This window comes from Pteronotus mesoamericanus, unplaced genomic scaffold (genome assembly GCF_021234165.1).
Source record: "Pteronotus mesoamericanus isolate MK-2021 breed Mesoamerican mustached bat unplaced genomic scaffold, CSHL_Meso_final contig_73, whole genome shotgun sequence".
NCBI classification, from domain to species: Eukaryota; Metazoa; Chordata; class Mammalia; order Chiroptera; family Mormoopidae; genus Pteronotus; species Pteronotus mesoamericanus.
In genome coordinates, this window is record NW_026555245.1 from 29,113,040 (window position 1) to 29,120,384 (window position 7,345).

General features: G+C 37.1%; 1 pseudogene; it reads left to right on the top strand.

Annotated features, from left to right (window-relative positions):
• The first annotated feature begins 5,586 nt into the window (after window positions 1-5,586).
• LOC129078365 (putative ribosome-binding factor A, mitochondrial) lies at window positions 5,587-6,257 on the top strand (annotated as a pseudogene).
• The last annotated feature ends 1,088 nt before the right edge of the window (window positions 6,258-7,345 follow it).

The window sequence follows — 7,345 nt, forward strand, 5'->3', positions numbered from 1 at the left end:
ACACTGTGAGGTAGCTGTGAGAAGGCAGCCCCTAGATTTGGTGTCAAGAGTCAAAGGTCATGCAGGCTATTTTTCAGAAAGGAAAGACCTCTGCTGAATATGTAAATTTATGGTTTGCAAGACTTCCAACCAACCTTCTATTTCATTTATGTTCATTGAAAAATATCGAAAATGCCACCAGATGTAGTTGTGATAGCCTGGGGTTCAACAACAGTGGTATGAGAGTAAAGATAAATGAAGTCCTGTGATTGATTTTGAAAGCCTTGCTAGTCATAGCCACATGTCCTTCCCCGAGAGCAGAGGAAAGATGGTTAGTTGACAAAAACGGAATGTCCCAAGGTGACTTACTGAGAGCATAAAGCTAAGCTGGCAGGAGATGGCTTTAAATGTCAGAAAGAGAGGAAAAGGAAAAAGTGAAAAAAAGCGAAAGGAAAATGGAGAGAAAACAATGAAAGAGATTTTGAAGATAAGATGGGAAGACAGGAAAAGAGAGGAGAGGGAACCAACAGGTAAATAGTCTCCATCAATCCTCTAGTGAGTATTTTATTCTCATGTCACAGGTAGGAAAAATGCAACACAAAGCAGTTAACACATCTGCATAAGATTGCATATCTACTAAGTAATAGAAATAAAAAGAGGAAAGAATGAGATGGGATACTCTGAAGAATGTAAATGTGTAAGCATAAGGGAAAAGAGAAATGCATAAGGGAAGGGAAGAAGGAAAGAGGCAGGCAAAATAGGACGAGAATTTAATTTAAAAATAGGGACCGTAGCACTGATGTTTCCCAGACATTCAGTGTGAACTCCATGCTGCCCTGGGACCACATTAGTCTGGCCTTTCTCTCAGTACATGGACCTTTCTTGGGCCCCAGCCCAGGAACTCATCAGCCACCTGGGCAGGTTGTATTTTGACTCTGTAGAATTTCAAATCTAGCTTCAGGGAACAAATTCTCCATCCAGTGTTCCTGGCTAACCTTTCATTAGGCTGTGGATAAAGTGAAAGTTCAGAAGATACTGCACTCCTACCTGTGCCCCGGCGCTCAACTTACAGAAAGGATGGCCAGGCAATGTCTCTGGGTCCATCTCACTGTGACAAGAGGTCTTTGTAACCCCTGACCTCACACCCGAAATATGTACTAGTTCTCTAGAGATTTGAGACCAACTGAAATATGCTGTGTCATCGTTATTGCTTTTGGATTTTTTGGTGTATGTTTGTCAGTTTTGAACACTAATCTTAACCTTGAGAAACGCTATTTCTCTTCTATTCTTACATGTTAACACATAATGGTCACAGTTTCAGAGAGAATCTAACCAGTTGGGTGGGAATGATAAATTCGGGCTGGAGGTAAGCAGCCCACAAATTTCTCACATTCCTCCTTTCACTTATCAGCCATCATTTTTCAACAGGTTCACATAATGTGCCAGCCTGAACCCACAGAGCTCCAAAACCACAGCTCTTTGCTATGGGAATGTTACTAAAACAACAAAAACGAGTTGTAACCAAGTACTGAGTTATATTGGGCATTGTCAAGCTAATAATAATATCTACTCTAACAATAATAACAAATTTATGTAGCATTCAACATTTCACAGATGGCTCTCACATATGGTATTTAATTGCATTGTCATTAGCAACCCTAAGTGGTAGGTGGGGCAAATATTTTTCACTGTGCCTGGGTAAACAACCTGAGGTCCAGACAGGTTAAGACATTGGCCCAAGTTCATATGATTATTAAGAAGAGAACATGAAATTGAAACTTCTAACACTGAGTTTGGTGCTCTTTCCACCATAACATAAATTCTGGTACATTTATTTCTCTTTTGAGAAAAAAAATCTCCAACTATAATCCTGTATTTGCTTGTCAAGTTTAACTTGAACAGTTGCTTGAAAGGCATCTGTTGTTCAAGCTAAACATTGCCATTTCCTTCAAGCAGAAAGGTCTGAAGAGGTAAAGAAACAGAGGTGTGGGGAAAAGACCCGAAGACATTTACTTACGAAGAGAGTTTAACAGGGACTATCTCCAGCTTCTCGGGCAGAAAATCCAACCAAAGCTGTCTGAACTAAAGGTCATGCTTTGAAAAAATTAAAAATATTTAAGCCCATTTTCTGAGACGTGGTTGCTATTGTCATGTGTTAAAAGTGTTTCCCAACTTATTAAAATGAACTGACACTTTCAGACAATCCTAAGGTTACTGATTAGTTCCCAGCCTCAGCTCAGTCCAGATCCTTTCCAATCTAGGAAAGAAATGAGTAAATTGTTCTTTTCTTTTCTTTTCTTTTCTTTTTTTTATTCTTGTCATTGAGTATTTGGTGACCACATGTGCTTGGCTGATTTTTTTCAATTTTGTTTACAATTCTTGAAAAAGCGTATCTCCAAGGAATGAATCATCTGCTGCAACATGCATTTTTTGTCCATGTATATTTTGTTCATGCATAACATATTTTCATTGTGGTCATTTCAGTTTAAGTCCTGCTTAGGAGCTGCATTCACAGGTAAGGAACTACCTGGGTCTCCTCCTCAATATTACAAAGAGGTAAATAGGTAAGGAACAGAAGTGTGCATGCCAGTGAATTAGACTAGAGTACGACTTCTCAATGCCACCATTTAGTGAATTTCTTCAGGGCAGGGACTGCGCTTCATCCACAGCAAGGAGGCTTGAAGCCAAGCAGCCCTGAGTTCCAATCTGACTTTCTAGGTCACTTACTAGGTTCTATGTTGGTTAAGTTCTGGAACTTCTCTGGAACTCATTTTCCTCATCTGAAATGTTAAATTTGCAGAGACAGTGTGAAGATTGGATAAAATAATGACTATAAAAGATCTGACACAAAGAAAGCATTCAAGAACTATCAGCTCCCTGTGCCCCATGATTCATCTTAGTATCCCTACACGGTGAGCACTCAATTATTTGTTTGCTAATACTCTGAGGATATCAATCATCTGTTTTGAAATTTTTACCTTTAAATTGATAAGAAAAATGATATAAAAAAATAAGACAGGAGGATATTAGATGCAGTAAGTAAGAGAATATAAGGCAGGGAACTGGGGACAGAAAGCACAATGGGCCACAGGTTTATCCAACTTGAAGCTCATCTGAAGATTCCGTATACAGGGAATGAGTTGTATCAGATTGAATGAGGGTTTTGTCATAAAATGGAAGTTATGAAGCATAAAGCAGAATAAATGACATCAGCTGACCTCATGACTCAGAGCTCTTTATACCCTGAAAGGGGTATCTCCTTTCACACAGATCCATTATATAATTAGCACTAAATATTTAAGAAAAAATACTTCAAATTATTTTTTCTGAGCATATTTAAAGTGTGAAAAAATTAGAAACAATGTAAATGTCCAATAATAGCAGCATGACTATACAAATTGTAATGACTGACACAATGGAATACTACGTTGTTGCCATTATGAGGCCAGTCTCTATTTACTGACATGGGAAAATGTTCATAATGGTAAATGAAGAATGCAGGTTATAAATACACACCCATACATATACAATGGACTCTTTTTTCAAATATATTTATTGGTAAATTTGCACACAATTTCTGGCAGATTATAAAGCAATAGATTTTCTTTTGAGAGGTGAATTGAGGATGAATGAGCCCATTTTCTTTATTTTTTTTAGTATTTTTTTACTTCGTCAATTCATTGCTTCTGTGATTTAAAAAAAAAGGAGCAATGAGGTGCACAATTATTTTTAAGTAAATAAATATTTATTTGTTTTTATCTTCCTGCTCTTAATGGTCACTGCTCTGAGATACAGCAACGTAAATTAAATAACCTGAAATACTCTATTTAGGTCAGAAGATTTTCATTCTGTCCCCTAAATACATACTTTAAGTTTTATATTACATATTATAAGGAAAATTGGTCTCTGTCAAATATGAAACATAATCAAAATTTTGAGTTTTAATTGTAGTTATTTGCAGTGAATCTGTGTCACAAATAATCAGTGAATTATTTGTTACATAATTGATGGAGAACTACGAAGACCATAGCATGCTCTTTGCAGAGACACACTGGCTAGGGAAGCTATGAATCCTAAGCAGCATGTACATATAAAACATCTAAAAAGTTCAAAACTATACAAATACATTTAAGTAGTGGCTACAAATATAATCATAATCACTATAGAAATAAAAACCTATCTAAAATTAGAGATAGGTGAGGCAAAGTATAGATAATGTCTAGCTAACTGAAACAGGAGAGAGAATTTCTGTATAAATAAATGTTTCCAGAGTACAGAAAAAGATGGAAGCTTCCCAGATCAATCGAAATGCTAGCATAATCTTTATATCAAAATGTGTAAGAATATTTATGAAAATGTATAGAAAAAAAAAACTAGGAAGAATATGCTCCAACGAGAGGTCAATCTCATTTATGTTTACAGAGAGAAAAAGTCATAAGGAATCTAAACCTGCATTGTATGAAAACAATTACAATGAAATAGGTTTTTCTCAGGAATGGAAGGATAGTTTAGCAGCAGGAAAGCTATTAATAAAATCCACAAAGTTGCTGAATTAAAGGAGAAATTTAAAAATTACCTAAATAAGTTGACACAAATTATTTAATTTAGAAAGAAAATATTTATAAAGTCTCAGAAAGAACAAATATATGAATAAAACTGTATTATAATGCAAAATTGCACAATTAGATTAATAAAATAGAACTTTCTAGAGATAGACCCATGAATTGATGGTTACTTAATATACATAATGTTATATTTCACAACAATGGAAAAAACTAAATTACTAAACAAAATCATGTCAAAAGAATTGGCTATTTATGGGTCATCTATCTAGGGAAAAAATAAGCTATACTCCTAATTTCTATGATACCTAAAAATAAATTCCAGATGATGAAAAGAAAACCTTACAATAATGGAAGTATTAGGAAAGCACATTGGAAAAGATTTTATAGACACCATAAAGGATGAAAACAATAAAAAATTAAAAGTTTTAATGACAAATGATACCATTATAAATTAAAATATGTGTAATAGATTGGAAAAACATTTGCAACATATACAAAGAACAAGGGATAGAGATTCATAAAATATAAAGAGATGGTATACATCAATAAGAGACTAAGCAATAGAAAATGCATGAAGGATATGAACAAGAAATTCACAGGAGAGATGCAAATATATATATAAGGTATTTATAAAAATATGCTCCAGTTCACCATTAAACAATGCATTATTTTTTTACCCATCAGGTAACCAAAATTTAAGTACTGATAATGTTCGGCGTTGAGGAGTGGTGGGGTCAGGGGAAGGCATTTCACGTTCTGCTGCTGGGAGTGCAATTTGGAAAAACTGAACTCTGCCTTTGGACGGTAATTAAGTAATATTTATCTAATTAAATATAACTGTTTTCTAGATCAATTGTATTCTTATAAATCTCTCCTTCAAAAATATTATATCACATAATTATACAGAACCTAAAACAACTGTCAATCAGTTGAACTATCTTTAATAACATTAATTGAATTTCTATTTTATTGCATAATATGCAACAATTAAAAAGAATAAAATAGGCCCCACCCTCCACTCGCCAGGTGAGGGGACAGGTAGATGGCTGCTCACTTGCTGTGGGGACTCCACACGTGTCTCTGGCTGCTGCTAGGCTGCTGCCACCACGCAGTCACCTACGGCAAGAATTTGCCCAAGAAATTTGCCTTCACAACAAAAAAACCAAACAAATCACGTTTGAGTACTAAGGTCCTTCCTTGGGCTCTCACATGGCTTACAAGCTAACCCAGCTGGAATTCCTAAGAACCTCAAAGAAAACCAAGAAGGAAGAGCACGTGCACCGAGGGCCCTCAGTGGCCTCCTCTACAAAGCACTGACCAATTTGCTGTGCACCCTTGAAGGGAGCCAAGAGATCTACAACCCCAAAGTGGAGCTCTCCAGCTGTCTCTGAATTGAGACTGCACCTCCTGCCCTGCGTCCCGGAAGACAACTCTCCTGCTGCAGAACACAGCCTGCGCACAGAGGCCGTCCTGCAGCGAAGCCGGCACCCAGGAGGCATCTTTTGATGTCGTAGCAGACTCTGAGGAACGTGCCCGGACAGTGTTTGTTCAGGACAAAGAACATGCAGCTGTAGCTGACCTTGATTGGTTACTGGCAACTGCTGATTGAGGACTGCCCGTGAAAAAAAAGACTTTATACAAAATGTTTTCAGGGATCCCGAGGCCTCGGATGCCCAACAGCATGCAACAACCTGGACCCTGCTGTGCCCTTGAACCTGAGATCATCATGAGGTGCTCAACAAGCAGACCCTGGGGAATAAGAGGAGGAAAAAGAAAGGGCGTCAGGACGCGAGCCAAAGGGGCCAGAGTGGGTGGCTGAGCTCACAAAGCAAACAAAAAAGAGGAGGAAGGCCAAGCCGTGCGTGGATGGCGGTGGGTGAAGATGACTGAGTTGGACGATGTTAGGATCCTTCGTGAGGGACTCACCCTGGGACAAGAGTGGGAGCTCCAAGAGACAGAGCAGAAACCGGAGGCGGAGAGCAGTTGTGATGGAAAAGAACCTAGATGACGATTAGGGATCACAGAAGGAGGTGGGTTGTGAGACTTCAACTCTGCAGGGATGGAACTCCACTTTGAGAAGCACAGTCGTTTCTAGTGTTCCACAGGAAAGCCTTTGTATGAGTTCCAGTTAACTCATAAAAGTTGTCATCTCTCTGAGCCTGTTATTATTGTTACTGTGATAAGTAAGGCCTGCAAAAAGTACATAAAAACCTTTGATATTAATGGGGGGGGGCGAATAAAGTAGGTTTTTATTTATTGCTCTTTAATGATCTGCGAGACATGTTAAGCTTTTTTTAAAAAAAATTCACAGCAGGAAGTACAATATAACTATTTCTTCAGGAAAAAAAAGCCTCAAATATTTGTGTAAATACATGTAGAAATATAAAGAAATATGTAATCTAAAATCTTATTTAAGGACAAAACGTTGGAGGTGGACAGGTGAAAAAAACTTCAGCCACCATCTTGACCCTACCAGAGTAAAGATATTAAAACACAGCAACCGACAAACAGAAATTATTTTAGTCTGGCTTCTATTTCCATGTTATTGGTTCAAATCATACTTGTAGACTTCTTTAGAGTTTATTTACAAAAGACTTCAATAATAACACTTTATGTCTGTAAAATGTTTTAGTTTAACAAAGTACTTTTTTATTTAATATTGTCTCTGATCTTGAAAACTGAAGAAGTATTACTACCAGCATTTTTCCAGGTAAGCAGGTAAAGTTGAATGGATTATCTAAAATCCCAGAGCCAAGAAAGTATTGAATCCAAGCTTCTTGATCCTACTTCCATTGCCTATT